We start from the raw sequence: 24,684 nt of genomic DNA on the forward strand, positions 1-24,684 counted from the left end.
ATTTTCATTAATTATCAGAAGCTCTTTGAGCCAACACTCTTTCATGCATGTATTATGAATGTAGTAAGACTATTCAATAAATATTTGTGGTATATGTTGATGTAATAATTTACACTAAATATAATGAACTATTTTGTTTCTTTGGATATGGATCTTGTTGAATGAGTATTGTTTATGCTTTCATGATTGTTGTTCATCTTGTGAACTAATTTATAGGTTGATCAACAATTTCTTCCTCTTCGCTCGCATTTCTCTCTTAAGATAGAACTAATACTACCCTATTAGAGGCTAGCCTCTCTCTTGTTCGTGGAAGCTCCCTCTACACTCTACACATGGTGTCACACAAAGTTTATGTACTTTCTACCCCAAATTTGTGGTTATGATCTCTTGTGTATGTGTTGCGACCAAGGAATACCTCTAAATCACTCGCAATGTTGTCAAACCATACTTTTGGATGGGACTCATATACCAATTGATGTGAGGTTGGACTTCATATCAAGGAGATCCCCTGTATGTTGGCGGGATCAAGCACCGTCAACAGGGTCATTGGTGGAAAGGATAGAAAAGGAGCCTTGAATCTCAAAATCATCATACCCACCATCTTTTATGACTTGTAAAATTTCCTTCTTCCTTGCAATTTATTCTTGGATATCCTTTTCACTAGCCTTATTCTCCTCAAACTTCTCAAACTTGGCAAGGTATTCTGCCCTAATAGTACCTGTCACTTCCTTTGGTGCATCACATGGATTAATTTGGCCTCTTATCCTAGCCAAGTGTTGTTTCAACATGAGAATATCCCCCCTGCCCTCCAATAAATTTATTGAAAATTTTGAATATGATTTTCCCATCAATCACATCACAATGAGCCCATGCAGTGTCCTTGGATTTTGGAGGCATGGTGGCTAGAAATATTTGAAATTTTCAAATGAAATAAATCTGTAAATTAAAAAAAAATTGCAACTAAGTAACATGGAAAACCTAAGATAAATTTGGGCAAAATATGGGGCATATTTAGCCTACAAAATTTAAGACTTGAAAACTAATAGTTGAACTTGAAATTTGATAGCATAGAACGCATAAAAAAATTAAATACATGGACAGCAATGAAATATGGATTTTTACAAGTGAAAATATTTACCTCGAAATGGAAACTAACTCTATTAGCCTCCTCTTGAAGGTGCCAACTGCACTAGCAACTCCAAACTAGCACCAAGTCCAACTCTAGGCCTCCAAGATGACTACTCCAGCAAAAGCCCAACACTCTCCAAGCTCCCAATGAAGCTCACAAAAACTCCAAATGAGATGTGTGAGACAAATCAGATGGGAGACATCCTTTTATTGGTTTGAAGGGGTTTCTTTTGGAGCAAAACAACCCTTAGTTTCCCTCAAAACCACCTCAAAATCCACAAAAACCATCTTTGGTAGGTCCACGACCAACCTAGCAATGAACCAGTCGGTTTATGATGGAACCAACTGATTCATGTGAAAATCAGTTGGTTCTATTACGAACTAGCCAATTTATGCCTAGTTTGACTAAAAAATCGGTGAGGAGGACGAGCTAACCTGGTTTTTCTACCGTCTAGTTGCCTTTGCTAATGAACCAGCCAATTTGACTGGTCTATGGTTCGAACCGACTAGTTTTGAATACTATGGCTACAACTATGACCAAGAGGGCCATGTTGGTTGTGATTGTTCGTTACCAAGGAGGCCCTAGTGCTCCCACTGTCGAGTAAACACACATGTTGTTGGAAATAATACTACGGGGGGGGGGGTGAATCAGTATTAGCAAATCACTAACTTTTTAATTTCCATACTTAGATTCATAGACGCTATTTCAGTTAAGGGAACCAACGTGTACACGTAATTGTGTTTAATGCAACTGGCATATATCTAGTAAACTTATGATTCAGTTAATCCATTATATGTTGATCTTTAATCAGTGCATCAGAACTTCATTAACCATATGAATAGTAAACAGGTGCAGTAAAACAGAACAGATCATCACACATAAGAAGCACACATGAACACCATGATATAAGGTGGAAACCCAATGCGGGACAAAAACCACCTGCTGTTATTTTCTTTAAGATAAGAAAAACCTGTTTACAATCTTGTACTAGCACAGACTCATACCAGTACGTAGGCACCCACCTGCAGAAGGCTACAACCTTCTCTCATTCTCCAGCTACTACTGGAAGGGAGCTACAACCCCCTAGCTCTTGTACTAGCCGATCCGTTTACTAGTACGTAGGCGTCGACCTATTGAAGGCTACAACCTTCTTGATTCATCACAACACCATAATATGAAGGCCACGTTTCATCCAATTTTCATACTAGACCCATCAACAACATTGAAGCACAAAATCAATCACCACTGCAATACAACCATCAACTACACTTGCATCATTCATTTCTAAATCACCGAACACTGAATCACTGAAACCCTGTCAACAAAACACAGTCACCAGAACACAGAGCAGAACACAGAACTCTGCAACAACAACCAAATCCAACTGCAACTTCAAATATCATATCTCACAATGTATACGCTACTATGATGAACCAAACTAGCATGTATATGCACTTTTACCAAAGCCAACCCGTGTACAGATCTACAAATATTTACTCATAACTTTGCATCTATTCCAAACATTAGTCATACCCAGATCATAACATTTATACAATAAAACATGTGTCAATAATTCAGATCTATTCTATCCATGATCAAACCACATAATGATAATGAATTCCAAGCCTTATGATCCTGATCCATCATCCATCATCAACCGCATAGGTGCATCCTTGATTCAGATCAAGCAAAGCATCACAAGCCCATAACCAACATACTAGATCTCACACTTCATCAATATTCAATCCTTGCACACTTTCCCCTCTTGGCCTAATGATCTTCTCCTTATATAGGTTTAGGCCTCTCTCAATACCATGGTCCAAAACCATGTAGAACCAATATCTTGGACCCAATACCTGTGGTCAATACTTCGGACCAAATACCATGGACCAAATACCACGGACCAAAACTTAGATTCCCAACATGTACGCGCCTTTCCTTCTATAAATGTGCGTGTGTACGTATAAGTGACTTGGTATATGGTGAACCTGCGTGTATACACATCGTTGTCATAGCGAACCTGCGTATACCTCTATGATCATTCTAGTTGTACTATGATCTATCATCTGAGTGAGTTGCCATCAAGGACAACACCTGTATCATACCTGTATCATAATGCCAACAATCTCCCCCTTTGGACTTGATGGCAACCACCACACCAAGTCACTCTCCCCCTTTGACATCAAGGGCAAAGGGCAGACCAAGATGTTCTCTCCCTTGGTATACATTCTGTTGTCCATACTCCCCCTGAGTACATGTTGAATTCTCTGATTGAGCTCCCCCTTTGTATACGCTAAGATGTATCAATCCGTCCATGCTCCCCCTGAGCGCATGCTAATTCTAAACAAGACCATGATAGTCATCAGTAACTGTCATACACCATATGATCTGCACTATAGGCATCTCTCGTAAACATCGACAACCTGTAACCTACAATATCATTCTATTGACCAACCAACAGTAAGTAGCAAGATGTATCATTTAGCCACATAAGCATTATCACCAAAGTCTTCTAACCATAATGCCAACAATGCCAACAAATATGCCAACAATTATTTGAAGAATATGCTCCCCTTGAACCTGTGCCAACCAACACATACGATGACTAAACCATATCAGACTTCTTTCCCTAAGTCTGTCCTGCTTCTTTTTCTCAAACCAACATATACGTGACTGTGCAGCTTCGAACTCGCGTATACACGTGACTTGTCTTCATGAAACTTTTGTATGAGATTTAGAACACTAAGGTTCCACACTTTTAGCTCCCTCTGAGTTTGTCATGTCTGTATACTCTACTATGCCACATCTTTCTGACTGTACTTCCTTTTTCTTCCATATCTTCAACTGTGATGATGTTTTCTCCTTTTGGTATGGTGCTCAAAATCTTCTCCTGCATTATTTTGCTATAAGTCTAAGCTTGTTACATGCATAACATCTTACATGTTTCATATTCCTTCTGTAGCAACCAACAACTTTGTGACCAAACATATTGCAAGAAAAACAATATCCCTTAAAGTACCTAGAACGTGATGATCTTTTTGTGTGACGGTCTTGAACCATTCTACTTCTGCATCTGACTGCAACATGTCCAGAATTATGACATACATAACTTTCAACATTATTCATCGGAGGAAATAACCATCTATCACTTCCATATTTAGGAGCAAAAGATTTTCTTTGAAGACTATCTTTCCTTGGTTGTTGATGGGTTTGACCTCTCATCTCCTTGTTGAGCATTTCAGATTTTGCATTAGAGTTCCTTGTCTCACCTCGTGAGCTAGATTCACCTTCAACAGATTCATAAAAACCAAGACCAGTTTTGATAGCAGGCGACCTTTGACTACTAAGAATATCATCCAAAATCTTAGTATTGTCTTGAAATAGTTTATCTTTTTCTTCTAATTTACCTTTCAAGATATCTACCTCAACTTGATGTTGTTCTTCCTTTTCCAGATATTGCTTCTTCAATATTTCTTCAGGCTTTCTTCCTTCTTCCACTTGTTGCCTTAGTTTGATAATCTCATTTCTTGTTCTTCATTCTGCTCCTACAGCATTTGACGTACTCTGAAGGCACACTCTAGCTGAGCTTTTAATTTGACAACTTATTCTTTGAGGGCATTCTCCCTTTTGTTAAATATATCTTGTTGATCTATGAGTTTATCTGATGCTTCATTTGCTTCCTCATCTTCAATATGAGGTGATTCAGAATCTGAATACTTGCTTCCATCCAATGGTAGGTTGTCATTGTTCCTTTGAGCTGTCTTCTTCTTCTGACGCGCTTTCTTTCCCATTGTTCTACGGATCTCCTTCAAGTGATCAAGCTTCTACCAAAGGACCTACTCTGATACCAATTGTTGGAAATAATACTAGGGGGGGGGGTGAATCAGTATTAGCAAATCACTAAATTTTTAATTTCCATACTTGAATTCATAGACGCTATTTCAGTTAAGGGAACCAACGTGTACACGCAACTGTGTTTAATGCAACTGGCATATATCTAGTAAACTTATGATTCAGTTAATCCATTATATGTTGATCTTTAATCAGTGCATCAGAACTTCATTAACCATATGAACAGTAAACAGGTGCAGTAAAACAAAGTAGATCATCACACATAAGAAGCACACATGAACACCATGATATAACGTGGAAACCCAATGCGGGACAAAAACCACCCGCTGTTGTTTTCTTTAAGATAAGAAAAACCTGTTTACAATCTTGTACTAGAACAGACTCATACCAGTACACAGGCACCCACCTGCAGAAGGCTACAACCTTCTCTCATTCTCCAGCTACTACTGGAAGGGAGCTACAACCCCCTAGCTCTTGTACTAGCCGATCCGTTTACTAGTGTTGAGCCTCAAACCTGCACTTCTTTACACATCCTCTCAGCCTCCTTTTCCTATTCATTTCCTCCTTTTGTCACTCATTCCCTCCATCAAATTACTTAAATCATTGTATTTTAGGACTTTTTACATGGTTTATTAATTATGCTAATGATTGTGTTGTTGGATTAGAATTTTGGTTCAGTGCTGCACTTTCCGCAGCTCACAAGGGTTTCCGCAGCTGATCCTGGTTTCCGCAGCCAACCCCGGATTCTGCAGCTGTTTTATTAAACGGCATGTTCCAGGTGTCCTCCGGGCAGAAGAGCCACATGGGAAAGTTCGTGGAACCAAGGACATGGTGTGTGTCCTTCCAGCGCAGCCAAACCAGTCACAAAAACCCATGGTCAACGAGGAGGCAACTTCGGTCAACAGAGGTCATTGGCGGTGGCACGGCTCTGCGTGTTCGGTTTTAGAGCACGTGAAGAATAGTTGGCCTCTTCCTCAGCCACGCAGACAGTGGGAGACACGAATCCAATAGAAGATTTAATGCCCACCACGACCGTTGCCTAAATCCGAGGACACTCCCAGATTACGTGTTTTTACACAGCTGATAGAATAGCGTAGATTGTGTTAAGTTAGTTTTGTTTTCTCTGCTATAAATAAAGCGTCTCTGAACGCTGGATAGTTAGCTGCTGATATGTAATTTTGAACCCCACTGTACTTTCTATTTTGATACATAATATATGAGAAGACTGTTCTCCATTTGAGCGTGTAACTGATCTTTTGAGCTGGCTGGAGTAGGCAGAGGGCCCCTGTTTACTTAAGGCCTGTACAGTGCTTTTTACTTCCTGCATTTCTTTTTATCATTTTATGTATAATAGTTGTACAGAATGCCTTTGATTACTGTGTTTCGATCATGTACAATAGCTGTATATAAACGTTGAATTCTGCTCATTTATATTTCTGAATTTTCCCATGACTGATCAGTGTGTTTTGCAGATTGCTTAGGCGTGCCCGGGACAGTTTCTTTTCTTTCTTTTTCACAGCTAGTGACACTTGTGATCATCTTGTCTATGTTGCTGACCTTCTTTGTTTTGCAACCTTTATTTCTTTGTTATCATTTCTTTAAGTTGCATAGTTGCTTACTACTTTTAGATATCAATTTGTTTACCTATTGATGGTTTCTTCTCTATAATTCAATATCTTTATTGAGGACCAAAATATCACTAACACAGCTTGGTTTAGTTGCTCAAGAACTCACAATTGCTTGGCTTATTTTTGACTGTTTCTCACATGATATATTCAGTTAAAAGACAAGAGGTTAAGAAGAAGTTAAAGTATTTGTGACTAGTGTTTCTTTTATGTAGATTTACTTCAGTTTCATATTACTTAGTTTTAGCTAGACTTGACATAGATCCCATCTTCATTTTCTTGCAGCAGCATAGATACTGGGCCAATATCATTAGCCTTTTTGATGCCTTCATTTTCCTTTAAGAGTTGATTTCATTTCAAGTTGTTGTTCAAAGCTTTCTTGTAGATTATTTTTAAGTCTTAAGAAATCATTTAGAACTCATCACAATCACACACACTTCACTCACTTTATTTCATTTCCATCACATCATTGTAGGAGAAATATATTTGAAAACAAACTTAAAAAGTTAAAAATGACAAAAACATAAGAAACAGTTGCCTAAGTACATACAGTACACATCACTTCATCAGCTTACGAGCCCCGGGTTGACATTTAAAAGTTGAAATTTAGACATCACTAAATTGACCAAACATTTTGGCGCCGTTACCGGGGAAGTGAAAATTAGGTAGCCAGTTCTTAAAAAAAAAACAAGAAAAATTTCAAGGAAAATTAATAACCTCTCAAAGTATGCTCTCCTCTTGCACCTAGGGTGATCTGGAGGATCAGAAAAGAGAAAGTTATTGGTTTAATGGTTTCTTGAGTATGCTCTCTTCTTGCACCTAGAGTGACCTGGAAGATCAGAAAGAGAATTATTAGCCTGACTTGAAGAAAAATAAAAAAATGACATGCATAGAGCTAGAGATTCTAGGGGAAGGTTTTTAGCTAGAGCCAAGAGTTCGATTTTTACAAGTCCATCTACTTCAAGGAATAGACAAGAGACACCTCCCTCATCTCCAACTGACACTCCTAGCCCTAGGATTCCCGGAATTCAAGAAGCAGGAGTCGACTCTCCCATACCTTCCATCGAGTCTGAATTAGAGAGAGATCCTTTCCTTCTTTCTCCAGAGAGACAAATTATAATTGAAGAAGTAGAATCACCTGAAGAAGAAGGAGAAAACCCTTCTCATACACCCTTAGTAGAAGAACCAGAAGACTCTGAAGTCTCCAGGGAAACTACCATGACAGAGGAAGGAGCACCTGGATTTGGTAGAGGTAGAGGTAGAGGAGGAGGAGGAAACAATGGAGGAGGTAGAGGTAACATTGGAGGAAATAGGGATGGCGTTAACTCATTTTGGTTTCCTATAGTCGATGAGGACTCCCGAGCCACCATGAAGAACATCTCACCATCTGTCCTCCCAAACTTCCATGGATTAAGGAATGAGGACCCTGAAACATTTCTATTTGAGTTTGAAGTCGTATGTCGAACTTATGATTATCTGGATGACTCTCAAAAACTCAAACTATTTCCTTCAACATTGAAAGGACAAGCTTTGAAATGGTTCATGGGATTACTCACTCAATCCATTAGGTCTTGGAATGATATGAAACAAAAAAATTTGGATAGGTACCTGGACTATTGTATGCCCACCAATCATAAGGATGAGGTATTCAAAATGATGCAAAAAGAAGATGAAAACTTGGAGGAATTGATTGAAAGATTTCAATATAATCTGAAAAGAGCAAAAATGAGTAACTTGGATGAGGAGACCTTGAAAGCCCTTTTACTAAAAGCCATTAGAGATGAATGGATAGATCTTTTGAATATGATGGGAAAAGGAGATGTATCTCAACTTCCACTTTCTGATATAGCAGAATTATGTGTCCATCTCTCAAGGGGGAAATCCAAAACTCAAAAAGGGCCTAGAGATCCTTCTCTCCTCAGAGCAAACAAATCTGCAACTGGATCAGTAAGTAGGGCTGAGATTGGCAGTATGCTTGATGAATTCAAAACTGATATCTTAGGGAGTCTTAGTGAACAACTAGACACCCTTAAGATTCACAATAAGCAGAAAGTAGAAGCTGAGGCTTTGGCCATCTTTTGCCCAAAGTGTAGAAAGAAACATGCTCTAAGGGAATGCCCCTTGGATGCAAAAGTTGTAGAAACATGTGTAATCTGTTCAGAGAACCATGAGACCAAGGATTGTCCTTCAATCCCTGGGCTCAAAGCTGTTTTTCAAGAAGATCCAAGTACACTTGAATCTCTCTGTTTTGTTGCAAGGAGACCTTGGCAAGGGCAACAAAATCAAGGGTTTAACAACTCTATGAATTTTCAACCCCCACCAAATTGGAATCCTTGGCAACAACCTTGGCCCCAACCTCAAAATTCTTTTCAATCATGGGTACAAGGTATGCAAAATCCTTATGGGAGATTTGCTCAATTCTATCAATATCCTCCATCTTTTCAAAACCAACAAGCTCCACAACTTCCAAATCAAAGTCCACAACTATCATTGCCATTTCCTCAACAACAACAACCTTCTCAACAGAATCAAAATTCTCAACTCTTGCTTCCATTCCAACAGAAGTCAAATCAACTTCCTTCTCAGCCATTGCCAAACCCCAATAATAAAAACCCTCAAAATGCTTACATGATGGAAGGTCAACCATTCCCTACCTATATGATTGTTCCTCTTAATGAAGTACAACTCAGATCAGGTAGAGTTCTAGATAAGCCTTCTATAAATGCTCAACAGCAAAGCATTTCTGAGGAAGAATCTCTTGAAGCCAATAAGGGTTCTGAAGCATCTCTTCAAAACCCAAACACTCAAAAAGAAAAAGAAAAAGAATTAACCCCCACAACTCCCATAGTTGAGCAACCTACATCTCTATCCACACCTCCTTTTCCTGAAAGATTACAAATTGACAAAGGAGTGGAAAAACAAATTTGGTTGCCTGACTATAATTTTCTAGATGAATTGAAGAATGTTTGTATCAAGATTCCCTTGTTACAAGCCATTAAAGAGATTCCTATTCTAGCAAAAACAATAAAGGAGTTGAGTCTTAAAAGACCAGGAAGGAAACCAAGAGATACCAGAAGGATCCACCTGGTAGGAAAAATTGCAGACATCATGATGGGAAAGATTACTATGCAGAAATATGTAGATCCCGGTAGTCCAATTGTCAAAACACATATCAATGGGGTAGAAATACCAAATACTTTGATTGATTTAGGGGCTGCTATTAACATTATGAGTAGGCAGACTATGGAACAGCTAAAACTTCCTAATCTTCTTTTTACACCCACCTTGTTGCAACTTGCAGATCGATCCATTATTAAACCAGATGGTGTATTGGAAGACATTCCTGTCTCCTTAGATTCTTGGGAATATCCAGTGGATTTCATGATTTTAACTCCCAAGAGTAATCTAGGAGGACATCCTCTTATTTTAGGAAGACCGTGGCTAGCCACAGTTGATGCTTTCATAAGTTGTAGGTCTGGGGATATGTACATTTCTGATGGTAATTCGACAAAGAAGTTCAATCTGTATCCTCCAGCAAAAGCAATCACAGAAATAGGAGATAATGAGTGGGTTGATGATGAAGATACTATACAACCTGTCTTTACCATTTCTGAGATTAGTGAAGATAGTCAAATTCTGAACACATTAGAAAATTTTGAACCATCTTCAGAATATGACCACACACAATTTCAGTGGGATTCTGACATTGAGTGTCTATCATCTAGACAGATGTCTCTTTTCTCTATGGAAGAGTTTGGTAGTTCTTCCATTGAGATTTTTCCAGGAAAAACACTGAATATCAACAAAAACTTGGAAAAATCACAACAAGAAGAGCTAACCAGAGTCTTGCAAAAGCATTCTACTGCATTTGCATGGGAATATACAGATATGAAAGGTATTGACCCGAAGACTTGCATTCATCACATCTACATTGAGGAAAACAGTAGACCAATCAGACAACCTCAAAGAAGGATGAATCCAAACCTTAGGGAAATAGTGAAAGAAGAGCTCCAAAAGTTACTCAATGTAAACTTCATTTACCCCATTTCAGATAGCCGGTGGGTTTCTCCTTTGGTTATAGTACCTAAAAAGAATGGTAAATGGAGGGTTTGCATTGATTATAGGGAATTGAACAAAGCAACCTTGAAGGATCACTTTCCTTTTCCCTTTATCGATCAAGTATTAGATACTCTAGCAGGTAAAAAGTATTTCTCATTTTTGGATGGTTTTAGTGGTTACAATCAAATTCAGGTAGCACCTGAAGACCAGGACAAGACCACATTTACCTGTCCATGGGGAACTTTTGCTTACCGAGTACTTCCTTTTGGATTATGTAATGCACCTGCAACATTTCAAAGGGCAGTACTAGGAATCTTTTCTAATCTAATTCATGATTGTGTAGAGGTCTATATGGATGATTTTACAGTTTATGGTAACTCATTTGAAGAAGCATTAGAAAATTTGGAAAAAGTCCTTATAAGATGTAAAGAAACAAATCTTTCATTAAGTCATGAAAAATGTTTTATGATGTTTACTGAAGGGATTGTTTTAGGACATCATATTTCAGGAGATGGAATCAAAGTTGATAGATCAAAAGTCGAAGTCATCTCCAAATTACCTATTCCAAATTGTCAGAAAGATGTTAGAAGTTTTCTTGGGTTTACTGGATATTATAGAAGATTTATTGAAAACTTCACCAAGATAGCATCTCCGCTCTTCAAATTACTTACAAAGGGCTATGAATTTAAATGGGATCCTGAATGCCAATTTGCATTTGAAGCTTTAAAAACAAGGATATCTGAAGCACCCATTTTGAGAGGGCCAAACTGGAAACTTCCTTTCCACATTTCTACAGATGCTTCAGATACAGCTCTAGGAGCTGTGTTGGGTCAAAAGGATTTAGTTCCTTATGCCATTTACTACACCAGTAAAAATTTGACTCCCACTGAGTTAAATTATACTGTGACTGAAAAAGAATTCTTAGCCGTTGTTCATGCAATCAACAAGTTTAGACACTATATAACCGGCTATGAAACTTTTGTCCATACTGATCATTCTGCAATTAGATATCTCATGAACAAACCTGTTACTAATGGTAGAGTTACAAGATGGCTTTTACTTCTACACGAATTCAATATTGCTGTGTTAGATAGACCAGGAAAACAAAATACAGTAGCTAATTACTTGTCTAGAATTCAAAATACTAATGAGGATTCTCCCATAGAGGATAAGTTTCCAGATGAATATTTGTTTGCAATAACTACTAAAACCCCTTGGTATGCAGACATTGCTAATTATTTGGTTACAGGGAAGCTACCTCCACACTTATTTCCTAATGAGAAAAGGAAAATCATTCAGGAGAGCTCAAAGTATTCTTGGATTTCTAATGAATTGTTCAAAACAGGGCTAGATTGTGTGATCAGAAGATGTGTTCGGGAAGATGAAATGCCTGACATCCTTAAGGCATGTCATGATGAACCGTGCGGCGAACACTTTGTTGACAAGAGGACGGCCTATAAAATCCTTTCTTTAGGATATTATTGGCCTTCTCTCTTCAAAGATGCAAAACAATATGTTAAAAGGTGTGACAGCTGCCAAAGAGTTGGGAGACCAACTCCTTCAAATGAAATGCCATTACAGCCACAGGTATGCATCGAACCCTTTGAAAAATGGGCTTTAGATTTCATTGGACCCATTAACCCACCATCTAAGCAAAAGAAGTATATATTGGTTTGTACTGATTATGTTACTAAATGGGTAGAAGAAAAGGCATTGCCTTCTGCCACTGAAAATTCAGTTGTTCAATTTCTTTTTGAGGATATTTTTACTCGTTTTGGTGTCCCAAGAGAAATTGTGACAGATCAGGGAAGCCAATTTACATCTAACTTGATGGAGAAGTTGATGGAAGAATACAAAATCAAGCATAGAAAATCTACTCCATACCATCCGCAAGCAAATGGTCAAGTGGAATCCACAAATAAAGTTCTTGAGAGCATCATCACCAAAACTGTTCATCTTCATAGAAGAGATTGGGCAAAAAGGCTTCCTGAAGCCTTATGGGCCTATAGAACTACATGGAGGAACACAACAGGACATTCTCCCTATGAACTTGTTTATGGGAAAGAAGTCCTGCTCCCCATTGAGTTTCAAGTCAAGACCTTCAAGATGGCAGTTCAATTGGGGATGAATCTATCAGAAGCCCAGAAGCACAGAATGGAGCAGCTGAATGAGCTAGATGAGATAAGACAAGATGCAATTTTAAGGACTGATCTAGTTCAGCACCAAAGAACTAAGTGGCATGATCGACACATCAAAGAGAAAAAGTTTCAGAAGGGAGATTGGGCACTATTGTTTGATTCCAAGTTTAAGGACTTCAAAGGAAAATTTCAAACTCATTGGCTTGGACCATATGAGATTGATGAAGTCTTTAACAATGGAGCAGTTCGAGTAAAGACCATTGATGAGTTTCAGACTCCTCTCATTGTGAATGGCCACCGATTGAAAGTCTATCACAAGCCACTCTCAAAGGAGGAATTTGTTAAAATGTTCCAAGAAGATTCTGCAATGAGGCTAGTGGAGAAGAATTCTTCTCCTCCATCAGCCTAGTCTTTGTTTCTTTCAGTTGAAAAAAAAAAAAAAAAAATCTTTTGTATAAGCCTGAAAACCAATCTTGAATTGGCAGTCTTATACAGAAAATATAAGGTGAAAATCAGGGGTACCTGACACTTTATATTTTCCAAATAAAAAGTCTCTCTCTCTTTCCATCTCATTCGCCATTTCAGTTCATCCACTTCACTTCCATCTCCATCTCCATTTCACTTCATTTTCATTCCATTTCATTCATCTCATTTCATTTTCACCAATAAAGTCCCTCTCAGGACTATTTCATTTAGTTAAGTCTTCTCTAACTACTTTTTGGTATAGACAGAAGGGTGTTGTTTCAGTTTCTGCAGCTGAGAACTGTTTCCGCAGCTCGCACCAGTTTCCGCAGCCAGCACCACTCTGTCTCTACAGCAGCAGTACTCTGTTTTCAAAAACCACAGTCAGAGGTATCAACATCACCAAGGGCAACAAGGATGGGAGGCACCTGCAAGATAAGAAAGCAATAAGGGGTCAGCAACCTTAATCAACAAAAGGCAAATCTATGAAGGTATGATCAAAATTTTTTCCAAACAACCATTTAAATGTCATTTTATGCATAATTATTAAATCGTGGACAGAGCCACTAAATGCAATGATTTGGCAAGATCATCCCACTTCTCCTCCACGATAATCCTTCATCCACCTCATACCCTCCTAACGGTCTCATAATCACACTTAGTTCAAACTCAGATCGAGACTGCGCTTTCATTAATTAGCCGTACAAGGAAGAAGAGACCTATCGTACTACGTCTCTTCTCCACCACGATCTTCGCAGCCAATGCTGAAACGTGTGTGTAAGCCGCCCGACTCCAAGGGATTTGGCCGTTATTCCATTCTCTTATCACCCCATTTCCGCACGCATTTGAACTCATTCTCGTGCTTGTCTTTTACTCCCTCGCACTCACACCATTTCCACTCTCATTTTCGCTGCAAACTCCACGGCTCTGTTTCAAACCCCGCAGCTCTGTTTCAAACTCCACAGTTCCGTTTCAAACCCGTATTGCCTTGCATTACATTGCGGCTATTCCACTTACAGCCGTAGTCCATCTGTTTTTCCCGTAAGCATCCTCCTTGAGCATCCATACACAGTCAAAGCTTCAGCCGAAGTTGAAAAGCCGAAGATGGGGAAGCTGCTTAGAGCTGAACCTGAAGGTTCAAAGTATCTAGAAGGATACCCGCAGACAAAGGAAGCATTAAAGAAGGCAAAATGGTTGAAGTTCATTCAAAAATTCAAAGGATATGATAAGGAGGTAACGAAGGCATTTGCTCGATCATTCAATGGAAATACCGTGGAAGTGGGAGACCTGAAGTTCACAGTAACAGAGAATACCATAGCCACAGCAACCGGTTTACCTCAGCTAGGAGAACGATGGTTCAAGAACAGAGTGGTGGAAGATCAGGGATGGAAAGATATGCTTAAGAATCCAGGTATGGACACTTCAATATTCACCAAAGGGATTCCTGTACATGTGATTAAGGAAGAATGGACTGCATTATTATTACTTGTTCAAAAATTTGTTACATGTGAGGGCCGCTTTGGCACTATGTATATGTACCATGCAAGAATTATGATGAACTTCATGGATGACCATGCCATCAATTTACCCTACTTTCTGTTAAGAAGCCTAACGAAAATGAGTTCCACTGTCCAAAAGAATATAGGCAATATTGAATCTCACCTGTATCATCATGGGTTAATTAGAATTCTCATAGAAGAACAGTTAAAGAGTAACAATGATACATGGGAAAAGTTTTTAGTCAGGAATCATTTTCAAGAGGTAACTGAAGCTTCCGCTAGCAGCTCTCCTAGAGTCCCAAAAAGAAGTAGGAGAATGAAAAGAGATGTTGCAGCCCAAGATCCTCCTATTGTAGAAACTCAGGAGACTACTCAAGAAGAAGAGGTAAAGAGAGATAAAACCAAGAAACAGAAAAAGGATAAAGGGAAAACAATTGTTCAAGAATCATATCCATCACCTGAACCTTCAATAGAAGAAGACTATCAAACCTTGGCTGATAGACTAGTACAACTCCAAGCTACTGCCCTCTCAAAGAAGAAACAAAAAGAAAAACAGAGTGTCCAGCCAAAGAGCACTAGTGCACAAGTGAGAAGAAGCAGTAGAATTAAAGAAAGAATGAGTGTGACTAAAGAAAAACAGTCACATTTCATTGATTTGGGAGAAGGCACACCTGAAAAGACTCCAATTCAGCTAGTTATTGAGCCAAGTCCTCCACGAGAGGAAAGTCCCTTCCAGCAAGAAAGAGAAAACAGTCCTCAAGAATTCGAGTTTAGGCCAAGAAGAACACCTGAAACTGACCCTGACCAGCAGGAGGCATACAATTATTTGGAGACCTTGGAGCAATCAGTTGCAGGTCCAAGCACTATATTGCCTCTTGAGGAACAGGTCCAGTCTTTAAAACAAGAGGTGTTTGAGCTAGAAGTCTTGAACCGGCATATTAAACAAGAAAACGAAGCATTGAAAGAACAAAGCAAGGTGGACAAAATTGTCCATGACAACACCATGCTTCACTTAGGACTTTGGCAGAAGAAGAACAGAAAATTGAAGAGAAAATGCAAGAAACTGAGCAGGGCCTTGATCAATTTGAAATTCAAGTGTTTAGTCAGAAAACCAAGGACAATTTTGGCAGCAAGGAGAAAGAGAAGAAGGCTGGATGTTTTGGCAGAAGCATCTGAGCACATGGACTGAAAAACAATGACAAAGTTTTGGTTGCATGAGGACATGCAACACCTTCACAGTGGGGGTATGTTGAGCCTCAAACCTGCACTTCTTTACACATCCTCTCAGCCTCCTTTTCCTATTCATTTCCTCCTTTTGTCACTCATTCCCTCCATCAAATTGCTTAAATCATTGTATTTTAGGACTTTTTACATGGTTTATTAATTATGCTAATGACTGTGTTGTTGGATTAGAATTTTGGTTCAGTGCTGCACTTTCCGCAGCTCACACAGGGTTTCCGCAGCTGATCCCGGTTTCCGCAGCCAACCCCGGATTCCGCAGCTGTTTTATTAAACGGCATGTTCCAGGTGTCCTCCGGGCAGAAGAGCCACATGGGCAAGTTCGTGGAACCAAGGACATGGTGTGTGTCCTTCCAGCTCAGCCAAACCAGTCACAAAAACCCATGGTCAACGAGGAGGCAACTTCGGTCAACAGAGGTCATTGGCGGTGGCACGGCTCTGCGTGTTCGGTTTTAGAGCACGTGAAGAATAGCTGGCCTCTTCCTCAGCCACGCAGACGGTGGGAGACACGAATCCAATAGAAGATTTAATGCCCACCACAACCGTTGCCTAAATCCAAGGACGCTGCCAGATTACGTGTTTTTACACAGCTGATAGAATAGCGTAGATTGTGTTAAGTTAGTTTTGTTTTCTCTGCTATAAATAAAGCATCTCTGAACGTTGGATAGTTAGCTGCTGATATGTAATTTTGAACCCCACTGTACTTTCTATTTTGATACATAATATATGAGAAGACTGTTCTCCATTTGAGCGTGTAACTGATCTTTTGAGCTGGCTGGAGTAGGCAGAGGGCCCCTGTTTACTTAAGGCATGTACAGTGCTTTTTACTTCCTGCATTTCTTTTTATCATTTTATGTATAATAGTTGTACAAAATGCCTTTGATTACTGTGTTTCGATCATGTACAATAGCTGTATATAAACGTTGAATTCTGCTCATTTATATTTCTGAATTTTCCCATGACTGATCAGTGTGTTTTGCAGATTGCTTAGGCGTGCCCGGGACAATTTCTTTTCTTTCTTTTTCACAGCTAGTGACACTTGTGATCATCTTGTCTATGTTGCTGACCTTCTTTGTTTTGCAGCCTTTATTTCTTTGTTATCATTTCTTTAAGTTGCATAGTTGCTTACTACTTTTAGATATCAAGTTGTTTACCTATTGATGGTTTCTTCTCTATAATTCAATATCTTTATTGAGGACCAAAATATCACTAACATAGCTTGGTTTAGTTGCTCAAGAACTCACAATTGCTTGGCTTATTTTTGACTGTTTCTCACATGATATATTCAGTTAAAAGACAAGAGGTTAAGAAGAAGTTAAAGTATTTGTGACTAGTCTTTCTTTTATGTAGATTTACTTCAGTTTCATATTACTTAGTTTTAGCTAGACTTGACATAGATCCCATCTTCATTTTCCTGCAGCAGCATAGATACTGGGCCAATATCATTAGCCTTTTTGATGCCTTCATTTTCCTTTAAGAGTTGATTTCATTTCAAGTTGTTGTTCAAAGCTTTCTTGTAGATTATTTTTAAGTCTTAAGAAATCATTTAGAACTCATCACAATCACACACACTTCACTCACTTTATTTCATTTCCATCACATCATTGTAGGAGAAATATATTTGAAAACAAACTTAAAAAGTTAAAAACGACAAAAACATAAGAAATAGTTGCCTAAGTACATACAGTACACATCACTTCATCAGCTTACGAGCCCCGGGTTGACATTTAAAAGTTGCAATTTAGACATCACTAAATTGACCAAACAACTAGTACGTAGACGCCAGCCTATTGAAGGCTACAACCTTCTTGATTCATCACAACACCATAATATGAAGGCCACGTTTCATCCAATTTTCATACTAGACCCGTCAACAACATTGAAGCACAAAATCAATCACCACTGCAATACAACCATGAATTACACTTGCATCATTCATTTCTAAATCACCAAACCCTGAATCATTGAAACCCTGTCAAAAAAACACAGTCACCAGAACACAGAGCAGAACACAGAACTGTGCAACAACAACCAAATCCAACTGCAACTTCAAATATCATATCTCATAATGTATACGCTACTATGATGAACCAAACCAGCATGTATATGCACTTTTACCAAAGCCAACCTGTGTATAGATCTGCAAATATTTACTCATAACTTTGCATCTATTCAAACATCAGTCATACCCAGGTCATAACATTTATACAATAAAACATGCATCAATAATTCATATCTAGTCTATCCATGACCAAACCACGTAATGATAATGCATTCCAAGCCTTATGATCCCGATCCATCATCCATCATCAACCGCATAGGTGCATCCTTGATTCAGATCAAGCAAAGCATCACAAACCCATAACCAACATACTAGATCTCACACTTCATCAGATATTCAATCCTTGCACACTTGCCCCTCTTGGCCTAATGATCTTCTCCTTATATAGGTTTAGGCCTCTCTCAATACCATGGTCCAAAACCACGTAGAACCAATACCTTGGACCCAATACCTAGGGTCAATACTTCGGACCAAATACCATGGACCAATACCAAAATACCATGGACCAAATACCACGGACCAAAACTTATATTCCCAACATTTACGCGCCTTTCCTTCTGTAAACGTGCGTGTGTACGTATACGCGACTTGGTATATGGTGAACCCGCATGTATACGCATCCTTGTCACAGCAAACCTGCGTATACCTCTTTGATCATTCTAGTTGTACTATGATCTGTCATCTCAGTGAGTTGCCATCAAGGACAACACCTGTATCATAATGCCAACACATGCTACTAAAGATTGTCTTGAGTTGATTTCTTGTTAGGAAGAGCATAAGAAACAAAGAGGTGCTAATCTAATCAATACAAAACCTAGAGAGCAAGATCTAGTTCATCAGCCAAATATTAATATTATCACTGAAGGAGGCAAATAGGCTGGAGCAGATAAGGAGGTGCTAGGGAAACCTACCATAATAAGACCTGCATTGTCGAAGAAGTCTTATAATGTTATGAAACCATCTCACAAAAAGATAGAAAAGAGAGATCAACGCCTTAGAATTCAGCCTCTTCGAGGGGGCAACCTCCTTTGCATTACACAAATGAACAATTCTTGGATGATTCAAATGACAAAACCTCCTTTCTATATATAGGAGTCTAAGGAGTCATAATATAACCCAGCCGACCTAACAATAATAATAAAAAGCCACAAAAATAACAATAGAGGGATTCTATGGGGCACAGTAATAATAATATGGGGACAATAGGGCCACAACAATATTAATAAGGGATACAACTACAATAGTAATGGGGTAATCACTAGTATTATAGGGACCCAACATGCCCCTCTCCTTCAAAAAAGTGTTGTCCTCAATGCTTGAGTAGTTCTGGATGCTTCTATATAAAATTCTCATCCTCCCATGTGGAATCTTCAGCAGATAAGTTCTTCCACTTGATAAGATACTCCGAAATTGATTGATTTCGTAACTGTCGAGTTCTTGTTTCTGTGACTGCTTCTAGTTCCAATATAACTTTTCCTTCCTCGTCAAGTTCTGGCAATATTGTTTGAACTGGGAGCTTGTCGCCTATAACCTTCTTTAAACATGAAACATGGAAAACTGGGTGCAATCGAGAAGCTGCAGGAAGCTCCAATTTGTATGCCATAGTACCAATCTTTTGCAACACCTTGTACGGACCATAATACTTTGGTGGTAATTTATTATCCTTCTTAGCTTGCTTGAGGGACATTTGCTTATATGGTTGTAGCCGTAGGAATACCCAATCACCTACATCAAAACTTCTTTCGTTGTGATGTTGATCTGCCTATTGTTTCATTTTGTTCTGTGCCAACATGAGGTTATCCTTTAAGAGTTAGAGGATGTAGGAATTTACAGGGTAAGTGAAACTTATACAACCTTGTAGAATCATCAGCAATGCCAGTAGCCAAAATCTTTTTAGGATCTCTTAAGTCCTTGATTACAACATCATGAGGTGAAAATTCAACGATTTTACCTTCACCTGAATGATTTATCTGATATACAGATAGAAGGTTGCAGGATAAGGTTGGAACACATAATACATTATTAAACTGACCATTGTCTAGATGAACAGTTCCAGTCCCTACAACACTAAGAGATCTATCATCACCAAAATATATATTTTTGGTGTTACAATTATTTAAAGAAGAAAACATGGCTTTGTTTTTGGCCATGTGATAAGAAGCTCCAGAATCAATGAGCCACTCATGAGAATGAGAAGAAGAAGATACATTTAATGCATAACCAGACCGAGATGATTGACAACCACATGCAGAAAGTGCCATTCTTGAAGATGAAGTTGAAGGTGAAGAATGCTCCAAATGGATGTTATGTTTCTTCATCGCTGCTTCCAAGGCTTCCATCTTCTTAAAGCATTTGGATTCTAAGTGGCCATCTCGGTTACAAAAGTTGCAATGTCTATCAGTCTTCTTCCATTTGTTTTTATTTGTCTTATCATTTTGTTGAAATGATTTTTCATTTTGAGGCTGAGATTGCTTAGGACCCTTGTTTGGTTTAGGACCATTCTTTTTAGGATATGACTTCTTAGGGTTCTTTGAATTTGGTTGCTGCTGGGTGGCTAATGCTTTCTTGGAAGAGTTTCCAAGATTAAGAAGACCAAGGTGTAAGAGTTTTTCCTGTTCTCTTATTAAAGAATCACAAAAAGAGTCAAAGGAAGGGGACTTGTAATCTGTTCCTTGAGAAATGAAGGCTTCTCTTGTAGAATGGAAGGTGGAAACAAACACAAATTAGGCTGGTCCCAACTTAGTGAGAATGGAATAGATAAGGTTACTATCTTCTTTCTTAACTTTAACACCTTCCAAGAGATATCTAAGAGTCTTGAACTTGGACAAGAAATCTTCAATGCAAGAAAAATTATTAGGGTCCAATGTAAGCAACTCATTTTCAAGTTGATGGGCTCTAAGTTCATTTTTAATCCCAAAAACTTTATTGATTTGTTTCATTGCTTCATCAGGAGTATCAAGTTCTGCAATATGGAATCTAAGATCTGGAGAAATAGACATCCCTATCAATCCACGTGCTTGATCTTGCCTATTTTTCCATTTAGCAGCCTTATCTTCATCCTTCGGTTTCTTTTCTTGGCCTGAGGCTATTCTGTAGAGACCTTTACTTCTAAGTAAATCCTCAATGTAGGCCAACCATTGGAAGTAGTTGGTGCTGTCAAGGGTAACTTGGTATTGACTTTCCATTTCAATGGAAACTGAAGCTAAAGATGCTGAAACTAAGTGTTCCAATGGATAGATCTCGAAAAATTAGGCTGGTTTAAAAAAAACGGCTCTGAAAATGGCTTCCGGATGAAGAAGTTATGGCTTTTTGAAAAAAAGTTGATGAAGTTGCCGACGAAGTGCGGGAATGTGCGGAAATGAAAAAGTCTGCCCCCACAAAATGGAGACTTGAACCCAAGACCTCTACTCTCTTAAAATAGCTTTGAACCAATTGAGCTATACAAAAAATTTGAGAGAGAGAGAGAGAGAGAGAGGGGGGGTGCTTTGGGTTGCGTGCTTGCTTTGAGAAAGCTCTTTTTCCCTACAAAACAAAAAACACAAAACCCAACACGGACATGCAAAGAAAACGAACCTTACGGCTCGAAGTTAGCTTTAGCCGAAAAACTAAATATTTTCAAAAATGAACCTTGCGGCTCAAAGTTAGCTTCGGCCAGAAACTAAATATTTTTCTCTATGTTTCTGATTTTCCGAGATCACACTAAGGCGCAGGGAAAAGAGCATACGCATGAGAAAAATACTTCCTTTCTGTTTCTGATTTGCCCAGATCGCACAGAGTCACAGGGCAAAGAGCATACGCATAAATGAAAGGTATAGATCCGGTAATAAAAAAAAGCTAAATAAACCGAAACCGAAATAAACAGAGAGAAAATAATTGTAAACTGCAAATAAACACTGTATACCTCCAGATCTTAAAAATGACGCAGCTAGGGCTACCAGAAACCTTTTCGCCTGAAACGAAAGGGGTTCCTCACTAGAATAGATGCTCCAAACACAACAGAGCAGTCCTCTCAGCCCGAAAGCAGTCAGAAACAGTAGATCTAGGAAACAACAGTCGGATGGAGTTCTACCGGCTTCAGATTTGGATCACCAACGGACGCGGCCCTCAAATAGCTCTGATACCATGTAGGAATTTACATGGTAAGTTCCTCAGACAGAACACCAAAGGACACCGCTCACAACCAGATCGCAGATCAATACACCAGTATTTTTGACGTGGTTAAAACCCTCAAAGAGGGAAACAGTCCACGGCCTGAGCCAACGTGGCCACTTCAGGCAATTTATTAATAAAAGAATGAAAATTTACATATGCTTCTCTCATGCACAGATTACCCTACAAATGACCCTCCATGCGCTTTAAATAGAAATCATGGACCAATCGGGTGTCAAGCCACGGATCAAGTGTCGGTAATACCAAGGAGAGAATGAACCGTCGGATCACTACATATCGTGACCGTCGGATTGTAAGTTACAAAATGTACAACGGTAAAGAAACACACTTTACCTAACTCTATACAAGACCAAGTTGTACTTAACTATTTCCTATGTGTCGGAATATCCTAACAGAGGACTTGTTGTTGATGTTCGATGTGATGTTCCACTGCTTGAACCTTAGAATTTTCTCTTAAATATGATGTGATGGATGGTGGTTGATATCCATAAAGTGCCATAAATGGGGTCATTTTTGTTACTGTATGGAAGGAAGTGTTATACCACCATTCAGCCAGAGGCAACCATTTGACCCATTGTGTCTGTTTATCAGATACAAAGCAACGAAGATATCCTTCCAAACATTTGTTTACTATCTCATTTTTCCCATCAGATTGAGGATGATAAGATGAGCTATGAGCTAGCTGAGTACCAAGACAAGAAAATAATTCTGTCCAAAAATTTCCAGTGAAAATGGGATCTCTGTCACTTACAATAATCTTTGGGTTTCCATGTAGCTTTTGAATTGTTTTCATAAATGCAGTAGAAACTGTATTGGCTTTAAATGGATGTGATAATGCACAAAAGTGTGCATACTTGTTAAGTCTGTCAACTACCACCATGATGACACTCTTTCCCTCAGACTTGGGTAAACCTGTGATAAAATCCATTGAAACCTCCTCCCAACGTTGGCTTGGAATGGATAAAGGTTGAATAGACCCAATGTCTTAATTGTTTCAACTTTATTTTGTTGGCAAACTAAACATTCCACCACAAACTTTTGAATATCTGATTTAAGGCCCTCCCAAAAAAATTCCTTCTTAACCCTGTGGTAATTTTTTAAAAATCCTGAGTGCCCTCCTAAGGGAGAAGTGTGCAATTCCATAAGAATCTTTTGTTTTAGCTGGGAATTCTTACAGAGGTATAAGTGATCTTTGTACCATAACGAATCATTTTGCCAGCTAAATGTATCAGATGTACTGGAGCCTTGTAACTTTCGAATAAGTGCCCACACTTCTTCGTCGTTCTTCCATTCCTCCCTTGCTTCGTTTATCCAATCTGGTTGGATAATAGAAATGGCGCACAACAATGCTTCCACATCCTCATCCTTTCTTGAGAGTGCATCTGCCACCACATTTTTCTTCCCTTTTTTGTAGATGATTTCAAAGTCATAACCCAACATCATTGTGACCCACTTTTGTTGCTCTTCAGAGGATAATCTTTGTTCTAAAAAGTATTTAAGGCTATCATGATCCCTTTTTACCTTGAAGTGTCTTCCCATTAGGTAGGGTCACCATTTATTAAGTGCATGGAGTATTGCCAACATTTCCTTCTCATAAATAGATTTGTGTAAAAACTTTCCCTTGATTGGACGACTTTCAAAAGCAATGGGTCTTTCATCTTGCATTAAAACAACACCAATTCCATTTCCTGAAGCATCACATTCCACAATAAAGGTTTTTGTGAAGTCTGGTGTAGCTAAGACCGGTGCTCGACACATTGCCTCTTTAAGATGCTCGAAGGCCTTTGTTTCTTATGGAGTCCATGAAAATGCATCTTTCTTCAATAATGTTGTTAGAGGTGCTAATATTCTCCCATAATTCTTAACAAACTTGTGATAATGCCCTGTCAACCCGAGAAATCCTCGCGGATGCTTTATGGATGTGGGGATTTTCCATTCCTTAATGGCTTTAATTTTTCTAGGGTCTACCTTAACTCCTTCATGAGATACAATATGACCCATATATTCCACCTCTTGTACTCCAAAGAAACGTTTGGATCTTTTTGCATATAATTGTTTCTCCTCCAATAGTTGTAGCACCCTGTCAACATGTTCAACATGATCCTTCCAAGACTTGTTGTAGATTAGTATATCATCAAAAAATACTAACACAAATTTTCTAAGGAATGGTTTGAAAATGGAATTCATCAAACCTTGAAATGTTGAAGGTGCATTGGTAAGGCCAAAAGGCATGACCAAAAATCCATAATGACCCTCATGAGTTCTAAATCATATTTTTGGAATGTCTTCAGTCTTCATTCTGATTTGATGATATCCTAAACGAAGATCCAACTTGGTGAAGTAAATTGATCCATGCAATTCATCCAGTAATTCATCAATGACAGGAATGGGAAACTTATCTTTAATAGTGAGCTTGTTGAGCTCCCTATAATCCGGACACATGCGCCAT

This window comes from Pinus tabuliformis, chromosome 6, assembly GCF_031772625.1.
Source record: "Pinus tabuliformis cultivar Carrire ecotype Pingquan chromosome 6, CPIR1, whole genome shotgun sequence".
Lineage (NCBI taxonomy): Eukaryota > Viridiplantae > Streptophyta > Pinopsida > Pinales > Pinaceae > Pinus > Pinus tabuliformis.